We start from the raw sequence: 12513 nt of genomic DNA, 5'->3' as shown, positions 1-12513 counted from the left end.
AAGAAAAAGTTGGATTGCTAGATCTATATATCTGAACATAATAAGAACCAAATTTTGATGAACACTATGATGAGAAATCACTTGCACTTATCATTACCCTTTTCATTATTATCTAACAATTATAATCTGGTCTGTCCCTATGGGTAAAACACCATAGTGCTCCACTAAGCAATTGTTCATGCACTCAACTACTCAAAAAATGATGAGAAGAAACAATAGCCTATGTAATATTACATGCAATACCGAAATAACTTGTATAAGATAATCAAACTTCTGTATCAAGATTGTGCTTTACTGCTTTAACAATTTACCTTGAAAATATGAAAAAATGGTGAACCATATTTAACATCACTACATTATAGTCATGATACAAAATATTATGCAAAATTCAATAGACATTATAAGGAAAATTTTGATGCATACAAGCAAATATATAACTGATCTAGACAGTCACAATACAATTAAATACCCTATACTGACTCAGTCGAAAAATAAAAATAAATAAAAACATAGGAATCAGAGATGTAAAAAGTACCCTTTCCAAGCTTTCCAATTTGTTTCATAGCAATAGACACAACAAAATTATTAATAAAACATGAAAATTCAAATAAAATTTAACCCTTTGCATGTTTAACTTAGCTCTGTCTCTCTGTTACAAAAGGAATGAAAGAAATTGGAAAAATATAACTATAATAATTTAATGTTTCCTTAGTTTCTTCTATATATAGTGTGTGAGGACACCCTTTTCATTGATATAGATTTAATATCATGCTTTATGCTCATTGTAAGTAGGTACTCAGTAGATATCTGAGTAAAGGGAGGTAGTAGTCTGCAAATTTGTGAGAATGTTCCTGCAAGTCAAAATGGAAAATTGCTATCAATGTACAAAATGCAGTAAATCCATCCACTTTCCAGCTACTAATTAGCTCTCAACTACATAGAATAAAGAAGCCTGAAACTTGGAAGACAATTCCAAAAGATAGTTTAAGCAGTCTACATAATTCATTCATTGAAATAATCATAAATCAAATCCTAATTTATGGTCAAGTGCAGGTTTCTTCTCGACATTCTCTGTTTTTTAAAAAGAGTTTTGAGAGAGGGCTTGTTTTTTTTTGTTCTTTTGAATCATAGTAGTATAAATCTCAGTCACAACTCTAATGCGAGTCCGATTGACAACTATAATCAAACACATTCAAGGAAACTCATCAAATGACAAAACACCCAAATCTACCTTTTAATTAGCACACATTGTTGCTTTCAACAGTATAAAGATAAATTTTAATGAAGAGCCATGCTAGTTAGTGCAATTAAATCTTCGAATTGCTTCAAAAACAAATCATGAACTTATGCAAATTATTCTATTAAAAAAATGCAAATCAGAAAATTTCAAAACTGTGGTGTTTACTGGCTTCTCTTCAAACTTGTTTTTGCCAAAAATCTTCAGTTGGGCTTCAGCACTTTCTGATTAAAATCCACTTTGTTCTTCAAACCCACGAACACCAAAAAAGAATAAATGCTATAGAGACCACAATCATAAATCAACAATCATAATGTATATGTGAGGAAAAACTCACAAAATCAAATTGAGTTCAAAACTTCAAATACACAGGGAAAAAAAAAGGAACAAACCAATTTAATTAAGTATCCTAAAATCCAAAAAATCATATATAAGTATATAACCCATATAGGCTCTTATAGAATCAAAATCCAAAAATATAATATATATATATATATATATATATATATATATACATATATATATATACACACAAACATATATAAGAACCGTACACAGATATAAAAAGAAACCAACTTGAACTAATTGATCCTAAAACCCAAAAATTCATATATAACCCAATTGGCAAATTATGGTCTTTTAAGAAGAAGAAAAACCCAGAAAATTTACAGCAACCACTGTTTCAATATGTCAGGATAGTTAACAAACATGAACAACGAAAATTATTCAATAATCCTAAACAGGTAAATATCATAAAATTAGTATTTTAAAAAATTATTTATGAACATTAAAAGAAACAAAAAAAAAACTGTAGATTTACAGAAATTAAACACCAATTCAATAATTAAAAAGAAAACACAAATAGAAAAAGACCTCTCTTTTCGAATCCTCGCCATACTTTGCGTCGGAATCGACGGTGGTTATAGAAGGCTGATCTGAAGCCTCATCAGTTGGTTCTTCCTCTTCTTCTTCTTCTTCTTCGAGGCGATCTGGTGGGCGTGACAGCAGTAGTAGTAGTGTCGTCATCTAGGGTTTGTTTAGGGTTTTCTTCTATAGTAGTAGAAGGGTTGAAGTTGAGTCGGTCTGATGAATCGGTGGCCATTGTGTGAGAGAATCAAAGATTGCATGAGAATGGCACCTCTGATCGCTTACTTCTTTCTCATCTAAGTTTTGGATTTTGATTTTGGGGGAAGGATATGGTTTTGAATTTTGGGTTTCTGAGAAGAGAGAGGAGTCACGGGTTTTTCTCCTTTCTCTTTGAAATGCGTCGCCATTGTTGGGATCTCTCACTCTCGCTCTCTCTGTGTGCTAGGGTCTTCGGCGCGCCTCATCTCTCTCTCCTTTCTCCGTGTACCAATCTTTCTTTCTGTAGTTTTTTTTTTTTTTTTTTTTAAGCAGTTAGTTTATTTTTATACCTCCAAAACAATGTTTTACTACAAGAGAAATGATATGTCCACAACATTTTTACAACAAATCTTAAATAATTTTTCATTTCTCCTTTCTCCGTGTACCAATCTTTCTTTCTGTTGTTTTTTTTTTTTTAAGTAGTTAACAATGTTTTACTACAAGAGAAATAATATGTCCACAACATTTTTACAACAAATCTTAAATAATTTTTCATTTTTTCCAAACGCACCGTGCAGTATTTTAAAGAATAAATTATATACGTGGCAGTATTTTTAGTCCTTTTTTCTAACATGACATCACATCATTAAAGGCTACTGCTTTTATATATAGTATTAGATTAGATTATATTTGATTAAATTAGATTAGACTAGCTTTTAAACCCGTGCAAATACACGTTAATATTAGATTAGATTAAACTAGGTTTTAAACCTGTGCAAATGCACGGTAATTACATAAGTACGTGTATTTTTGCGTTCTCCAAAAAAAAAACAGTATATCTATTTTCAACAAAATAAATATAAAAATAATGAAAATTTTGTAAGAGTCCATAGATAAATTTTTGTACATAAAAATAATTAGAATCTGAGAAAGCAAATATATTCAAATAATTTTAGGTAAATATTTGGAAAAAAATTTTGTTTCAAAAGTCTTACTTAAATAAATTTAATTAAATAAGTATGTAGCTAATGCAATTGAATTTATAAATTTTGAAAAATAACACTTGTTAAGAATTTCAAATTTAAAATGTATATAACACTCAGTATGCTATCCATAAAAATGTGTTGTCTTACAAATAGATTTTCTTTTAAGCCTATTCTAAAAAACTAAAACTATAGCATCAGCTATGATGGAGAGAAATATTTCTAGCAATTGAAAAAGAAAACCCAGCTGAAGAGAACGGTGTGATTATCCTTCCTTGGAAGCAAATTGGTGGAGAAGCAAGATTGTTGTCCATTTCACATTCTTTGTCTTAATACTTCTTTAGCTAAAGAAATTGAACCCATAAACCTAAGTTTAAACTGTAAAAAAAAAAAAATCAAAGAGATTTAGACATCAAATTTAGCACCAACTTTGATAAGACAATTTTAATTATAAAAATAGAAACCAACCTCAAGAATATCTCATCATCTCCCAATCTAAATAAAACTTGCTTAATTTAATGTGCATTGTTAGTGCAAATATGTAATTGATGTTAGGAACATATGTCAACATTTTATGTAATTAGCTAATCCTTTGACGAAACGCATTTTTCTTGTATTTGAGTAGAACGAGAATCTGTTTAATACTTCAAGAAACAAGGTTTCAAGTTTAAGTATTGAAACCATGCAAATCTGTCCAAGAATTAAGTGAAGAAGTGTTGTTCATTAAATCTCGACAGCTAGTATCAATCGAGATTTATAAGAGCTTTCAGCCCGAAACTCAACAGCAATTCAACAGCTAGGGTATCTGTCGAGATTTATGAAATTTAATTTTTTAAAACTGTTTTTTATCCAATCCGTGAGTATGTATTTAGACTTTCTTTTCTTACAACCCTAAACATATATAAGGATTATTTTAAGGGCCTTCTAGGGTGGCGCAAGTATTGAGCAAAGTCTTATTCATACAAATTGTGACCGGAAATAATATTTGCCCTAGTTCATCTCAAAGAAGCTGTTGTGTTTGTACACCATACGGTTTTGTGACCAAGCAACTTCATGATCTTCATTGTTTTATGAACTAAAGAACTTTACAATCAACATCATTCTTAAGTTGGTGATCAAGTCGCGTACTGAGATCCGTGCATCTATCGATTAGTCATGTACTAGGAGCCGTGCATTGAAAAGAAGAGATTGTTACTACAAAACAAGTCTAATTGAGTATTGGAGTAAAGGTTCAACTGTAAGTTAGTATAAAATACTGAGAATCTTTTACTTGTAACCGCTTGTTTTGATAATAGTGAATTTTCAGAAATTGTGACTTTAAAATCACCTGGTGAAGTTTTTGTCATGTAAATTTTCCTCATTCGTAAACAAATCACTGTGTCATTTAATTTCCACTGCATATTTAGTTATTTGGTAATTTGTTTATGCTACCACGCTTATTGCATGTAATTGAACGTAATTAATTCACTTGTCTAATAAATTGGTTAATTCATCACAAGAGGTCAATACATGTTTGGCCTATCATGCATGATAGTGGATGACAAAACCTTTAGTTTATGCAGCAGTGAAAGAGTAATGATTCCATAATGACATAAGACTTTATATGTCATATAAAACTTTACCTTGAAAGTACCCAACTACTCATCTAAGACCATTTTTTCACTAACAAAATAAACATTTCCAAGATGCATGATACTAAGAAAAAGTACTTAGCCTTTTCCTTACCTTGCATAGACTATAGAAGTACCTTTAAAATTCAAATGTAAATATAATGTAAAGTGAAAAGTTCATCCTAGTGAAGTGGTAAATAAATTTAAATGTAAATACAAAAATTATGCTTGAACTATGTGTTGGGTGAGAATACTTTGGGGTGTGGAGCTATGTGGTTTTGGCTTAATTTTTAGCTGCATACTAATCTCTCTAATAATTTGCAAAAGTAAATATATTTAAAGCAATTTGCTTAGAGTAAGAACCTACAAAAATAAGGAGACTCACAAAAACAAACTAATCTAAGTAAATAACTTAACACCACATATAAACTTGAAACACACCAAATCTGAAACTTACTTGACAATTTCAAATACCAAATCTGCTATTCTTAGGGAACACAATTGCATTTTCTTTTTCTTTTTTCTTTTTTTTATTTTATTTTATTTTATTTTTTGCTATCATATCATTGTAAAAGAAAGAAATAAATTTTAGCATTTATTTTTAGAATCAAAGTCCATATTTGATAATCTTCAAAACTATTTTAGTTCTATTTTTTTTAATTACTCAACCCAAAGGTTAAAATTTCTGTGCTAACATTATCAAGAAAAATTTAGAAGGGAAAAAAAATTATATTGATGGTCTTACTATATATTAAATTACCATGCTCACCATAGTGGTTGATCGTAAAGCTGAAATTTCAAGCAAAATGTGTGATGTTGTTTGAATGATTTTTTAAGCCAAGATTGTTTAATTACTGAGCCTAAAACTATAGTTTTAAAAAACAATCTTCCAACACATTGGTCAAACTGGCTGCATGTCCACCACATCCCTTACTATGTAGTGTAAACTAGCAACTCTGATAAGGCACAAAACAAAACATAAGTTAGATACAAAGGAGACAGGAAACAAACACAATAGAAGGTTTGATGCAGACAGGACCAAAACAGAGCCCCTTCCTACTAGCAGAGGACCAAAAGATATTCACATAGCAGTTTGGTGTCATATTTGCATAGTACCTGACTTCACAAAGAATTCTGGGATCAATCCTAGTAGAGCACTGCTTAATAGACTTTGAAGGTCACCAATAGCACCTACACTCACCCAGTCCTGAATTTGTCTGTTTTCAAAAAGTTTCTCAAGCTATTTGTCGGTTGAAAGCACAAAAACACTTAGAATTCCTATATGCTTCAAGAGTTACAAATTAAATAATAGATACAAAGGGAAAATTAAGTTTTCTTGAAATACAAAATTCCTGAGAAGCTAGAAGCTACATTAATGATGGGTTTGCCAAAAAAAAAAAAATATACAATGATCATCATATATAATTTTGAGTGTAACTTTGCTTTCATAATAGAAATAAAAATTCCAAAGCCAAAGTAATTCTTCAAGCACCTTAATGGTTTGAGGGGGAAAAACTTAAAAAGCCATGAACATAATGTATATTGCTTTTGGATTAGATTAAATGCCATGAACACCACAATTGAGAAACAACAACAACAATAGAGATACTCTATAATGTGCCCCATCAAGATTGATAGGAAAATCATACATTCTTATCCACTTCAATTGGTTTCTCTAACAACATAAATTATTCAATAGGCTATGGATGTTATATATAAGTAACAACAACATCAAAATAGGAACTTGGTGCTTCTTTCCACTTTTTTACCAGTATGTGTGTGTACACAATGTTATTCACCTTTCAAAAAGCATATTTAAAATTATCAACCATTTGAATAATAAAAAGTAAACCATTGCATTTCCTAACAGAGTTATTAGTTCTATTAATTCTTTTCATTATTATTTCAAGTTCTTTGATTTTAATATTGTTGTAAAACCTATCTTCAATCAATTCTTTTCACTACAAAATGCTTTCAGTTTTATTATTATTATTACGCAAATATCAATGCTCGAATGAAGAGCTTAATTTTTTCAATTAAAAAAAAGTAATTGAAAACTATGGGCACTGACTTAATCTTATCAGCTTCTTCCTGTAGTTTCCTCAACAATAATGCTTAATAAACTCAATCAAGTTCCTCTAATTTTCTTTTAGGATAACCCAAACATAACCTTTTCTATCCCAAATTATTTGCAGGATTTCATTGAACACCTAGTACTCATTTTAATAACCCATCTAGAACCCAATCACTGATACAGCTCCCCAACCAAAAAAAAAAAAAAAAATTCTAATTAAAACAAAATTAGCCAACATTTATAATGTTCATCCACTTCTTCTGGATCTCCCTTTTGTTTAATTTTTCTTCCTTCTTTTTTTTATAATGGAAGTTCACTCACATTCCCAAATTTGTTTTCAATATGCAACATTAAGAAGTAGGAAAGCAACAACAAAGTAGCATTGATCACATGAATAAGGACCTGAATAGGCTTGCTCTTGTGACTGCATTATTAAGTCATGTTATAAACGAAAAGAAGTAACTACATAAACTGAGAAATCAACACAGAACATGTAACGAAACCAAATGATTTAACTGACTAAATAGCTGTATGTTATAGCAAAAAGAGTGTTGAAATTACAACAACAAAAAAAAAACTAAATAATGAATTTACTATAAATTGATATATATATATACACACACACACACACAAAATATAGAGATGAAGGATAACAATGCAACAGCACTCATCAGGATTCCAAAGGTAAGCACTAATTAATCACATCAAGTGCAACAACAGAAATAGAAAGCTACATGATAATTTCTGGAATCTTGCAGGGAAAAAAATATCGTATTTCCACATAATCATAAAAAATCTAGACCACGGGACCCTCAGAACCTCTAACAAAAAACGGGGCGCCATTTAAGAAAATTACACGTCAATTGCATACCTTATCCAAACTCCAATACCAACCAGTATAGAATGCCTCCTAAACAAATAGCTATTATTATGTATAGAAACAGAACAATCAAGCCTGTCAACAGTGCCTTGTCATTAATAACACCAGAAATAGAAGGAACCTGAAGCATTCTATATCAGAGTCAAAGTCCCATTTTCCCACATACACACCACCTGTATGAGAAAAAGAAAATTAGAACCTTAAACAGGAGATATTACAAAAACAATCATCATATTCAAAATATTGCCACTCTATTTTAAGTAAAAAGTTGAGATTCTTCCAAACAGAGGTATATTTTTTCTATTTCTTGTTTTCTTTGTAGCTTAAATTTATCATGTATTTTCAGCTATTTTCCTTTTGTCAACTTAATTAACCTAAATTTTCATGGAATCAAATGGCTAAACGTAGAGATATGTTGTTGAAATACATGCTCTTTCTAAAGATAACTCCATCATTGCCCAACCTTTCATTAAGCTTTGACCTATATCACATTAAAAGTAAGTCCTTCTCTCCCACCCTTAGTTTCACAATGATTATAAAATTAACACAATTATTATATAATAAGAAGTAAATTATTGATTCCATACAAACAAAAATAAACTATAAAATAAACTGATACAAACCCGTAGGAGAAAGAAGCCAATGATTTGAAATATTGACCATGGCCAATGTAGATAGTGAAATCCTTAGGTAATCAGGTCATTTAGGTACCATTAGGAGAATTATACACATCATAAAACTTAAATTATAAACAATAAAAATAAATTTTAGAATAAAAAACAACAGCAGAATTTTATCAAACAATTTGTGAGCATATTACTAAAATGTGTATATTGATTACTATCTTAGGCATTGCAAAGTTGATCAGTGCTGTCAATTTCAAAAACTTAGAAGTCTCAATTTTCAAAAGAGAAAAAAATACTAATTGTAATCAATCTCATAAATGATTACTCAAAACCAAACCAATCTAATTCAAGCTAGAACTAAAAAAACAATAATTTTAAATTTTAAAAATTAACAACTGGCCAAATTACCTATTAGTGGCATTGTAATGGAAGCCTAACTCAAAACCAAATCTAATTGAAATAGCTAATTCTAAACCAATCCAACCAAGAAATTCAAACCTAAATCATACTCAAACCCCAGATTTGAAAACAAAAAGGAAAAAACCAAAAACAATAACTTTACCGGTTACAAGTATACGGCGGCCTCTCTCTCTGTGCCTTACGGACTCTATTTGGGTGTATGATGTTTCGGCAAAAAGACCTAAAATAAGATTGAAAAAGGAAAATAAATATTAGAAACAAAAATACCCATTGATTTCAATCCTATACTGATTTAATCTCAATGGTTTCATAAAGATTAGAAACATAATCACCCAAACTGAAATCAATATTTTTAGTGATTTCTGTAATCTAAAAAACAGAACAAAAGCAAATATCATTAATTGAGAAAACAAACATTTTGATAGAGAACCCAAAAACCCGAAATAAAAATGAATCAAATATAAACATATCAACAACAAAAAAACTCAATCAAAAGTAACATTTCATACCCAAATGGCCAAATCTAAAAAATGGGAAAAATTGTACTGGTGCCGATTCCGACAATCTGGGTGGCGGCACGAACTCTGCTTGGTTCTTCTATCTCCGTATCCCTTAATCAAAACCAAATTTGACCCAAAATACCAATCGAAATCATACTTAAAACCCATTTGATTCTCCAAATAAAAACCAAAAACCCTAAATTATTAAATTTAAAACAGAACTTTACCGGTAGCAATTCCAATTCCAATAGTCGAGTAGTGAGTGGAGACTTACGGTGATGGTAGAAGATCTAGGTGGTGCCCTTCTCTCTATCTTTGTCTCTCTATTTCTCTGTATCTGTCTCTCTCTACCGGTGTTAGTTCAGACGATCGGTGGCGAGAAAATTGATGGAGATGGCCAGTTTAGATATTTCTTTCTTGGTGTGGCTGACGAATCCTCTCTCCCTCTCTACCTCTGAATCTCAAAGCCTTTCCCTGAATCTGTTTTCTCTTGATCTCTCTTTCTCCTTTACAATGTAGAAAATCTTTGATTGTAATTTACGGTTAGTTTCCCTTTTATACTAAGAGGCTCCAAACAGTGTTTATAATTTATGTTTTTTAATTGTGCCTCTCAAATGGTGTTTTAACCTGTGAAACAATATAATTTTTCACTTTTTAATTGCGAAGGTGACAGATTTTACTAAACAATTTAATTTATCGCTTTTTCACTTGTACGTGTCTTAAAATAGTAGCATTTTGGTCTGATGAATCGGTGGCCATTGTGTGAGAGAATTGGAGATTGCATGACAATGACATCTTTGATTGCCTACTTCTTTCTCATCTAAGTTTTGGATTTTGATTTTGGGGGAAGGAGATGGTTTTGATTTTTGGGTTTCTAAGAAGAGAGAGGAGTTACGGGTTTTAAACTTTTAATTTTAGTTTTTAGCAAAGAATTGGGTTTTGTTTTGCAGTAAACAGTGTTTTGGTGCTGCCGAAATAGTATAACACTTCGCTTTTTGTAATTTATACATGGCAGTTTTTAAGACTGGCAGTTATCCTATGTGTCAGCACGGCTTTAACTATAGGAATCAACTTTCTCTCGGTTTCTGCTATTATATATAGTATATATACCAGAGAGTATACCGGTGTGTTTTGTCATTTCTATATGACTCATGTGCACATTCTTAGAGGGAGCAATTCTACCTTGTGCATATTCGTAGGGGGAGAAAGCCATATGAGAGATGCATATGCTAAGGGGGAGAAGACATCTTTTATAAGAAAACCTTGTTTTACTTTATGCTTGTTTTCTCGTTATTTTATGGTGCTTTGAGTTACTTTTAGTATTTATGCTTTGCTACTCTCATTTCAACGTATTTATGTATTGGAACACACTTGTGCCTTTGTTGGATCTTGTATCCTTAATACAAATACCTTTTTGTGTTTTGCATTAGTTGTGTGCTCTTATGCCCTTGTTGGATCTTGTATCCTTAATGCAAATACTTTGGCGTATTGCATTGGTTGTGTGTTGGACATGCATACATCCTTATGTTATTGTGCTTTTTTGGTTGCATGTTCGGGTGATCATTTGCTTTGCTATCTGATCATTGTAGTCATTTCCATATGACTATTTGGTGTATGATCAAGTTGCTCATATGTTTCATATCATGTTTACTTGATCGCATTTTACTTGTTATGTTATACTTGTCTTTTTGTTATTTGCTTTACCTTGAGGGTCTAATGTATTTTGTGCAAGTGTTTCAGGTTACAGGTATATATGATCTAAGTGCTTCACAGCTTCTAGATTTAGGTGTGAGTGAGTTTTGCCATTGTTCCCAAATTCACGTTTAAGTCTAGAGTCTGTTATAGGGTGTTTTGTCACAGAATAGCCAAAGGAGGAGATTGTAAAGTTGTGATTTATAACTATGTTTTATGTTGGCTTTATTCCATAACAAAAAGTGTTGTAATTGCTTTAATTTTGTTCCTTGTATTTTATGGGATTTTAGTATAATGGGTTTAGTATTAAGTTGGTGAAAAATCAAGCTTGAAATGAAGAATTAGTGCATTTTTGCGATTGGCTCGCGAGAAGAGTATCCCACAAAAAGAGCACGTGAGAAGCACATACTAGAAGCTGAAGAGTCGTGCCAACCTGGAGGATTTCATGAGTGTCTCGCAGGTAAGGCCTTCCCACGAGATACTCGCGAAACTCTCTGCCTAGAGAATTTTTAAGTATGACTTTCTTACCCTTCACCCATACTATATATACCCTCATTACCCACAAATGTGTAAAGAGACCATTCAGAGAGAAAAACCCTAGATTGGTTTTCTACAACATCTTTTAGTGAGAAAGCTACCCATCCTTAGTGAGAAATCATTGTAGCCTCTTCTCCTTCCCTTTTCCATTGTCATACCTTGAGAGGAGATTTGTACCCAAACACAACTCACACATTTTCAGAGTGTAGAGAGTGTTTTGGAGCTTGGGAAGCTTTGGAGAATTGCCAAAAGAAACCAGCGAGGCTTGGAGGGCTCAAGTACATTGGGTAGACTAGGCTTGGAGGGTTTTTTGTTATACTTGTACTCCAACTTTATTCTCTAGTTGATCAATTTACCGCTTGGAGGGCAACGGAGAGGTTTTTCGCTGAGTTCTTAGGTTTCCTCTTCGATAACTCATCGGCATGTTATCTTGTATATGCATCTCTCTTTCCTACCCTTTTAGCTTTCATTTTACTGCTGTATTTTTTTGAATATGCCTTAGAGTAGTTGTATTGTTTGTTCGCTCGCATTCACTCTATTCCGCACTTAGTTTAAGTTAGAGTAAAATCAACCGAACCGCAATTTTTGAATTTAGGGTCTAAACAGCTCTTGTGTTTTTAACACAAATCCGAGTTTTCAGTATATGATATGATATTGATATATTGATGTAACTTCATGACACTCCTATAGAATGGTTGCTCAAATTTGTAACCACTAGTTGAATTTGTAACAAGTATTGTCCCAAGAAAAGTATACCATGTATCCCTTTTGTTTTAATCTTAAGTTCAATCTCTTTGGCATTATGTTGCAAGGCCAACTGTATCCATTTATCAACTACTGAAGCCCACTTTAAGTCAACAAGGGTTATGTGAAGTCTAAATTTATGTAT

The 12513-nt window shown here is 31.6% G+C and overlaps 2 long non-coding RNA genes across 2 annotated transcripts; both read right to left on the bottom strand.

The window, feature by feature from the left end:
* Positions 1–602: 602 nt before the first annotated feature.
* LOC142637108 (uncharacterized) lies at positions 603–2591 on the bottom strand. The gene is made up of 2 exons (XR_012844539.1): positions 2111–2591; positions 603–851 (listed from the first exon to the last, which is right to left on the bottom strand). It is a non-coding gene; the product is annotated as an uncharacterized LOC142637108 (long non-coding RNA).
* A 4956-nt stretch (positions 2592–7547) lies between these two features.
* On the bottom strand, positions 7548–9923 carry LOC142633292 (uncharacterized). The gene is made up of 4 exons (XR_012843863.1): positions 9670–9923; positions 9405–9506; positions 9038–9115; positions 7548–8022 (listed from the first exon to the last, which is right to left on the bottom strand). It is a non-coding gene; the product is annotated as an uncharacterized LOC142633292 (long non-coding RNA).
* Between the last annotated feature and the right edge of the window lie 2590 nt (positions 9924–12513).

This window comes from Castanea sativa, chromosome 5 (assembly GCF_040712315.1).
Source record: "Castanea sativa cultivar Marrone di Chiusa Pesio chromosome 5, ASM4071231v1".
Classification (NCBI taxonomy): Eukaryota; Viridiplantae; Streptophyta; class Magnoliopsida; order Fagales; family Fagaceae; genus Castanea; species Castanea sativa.
Note: the sequence above shows the minus strand (reverse complement) of the source record. Positions and strands in the feature narration are given on the sequence as shown.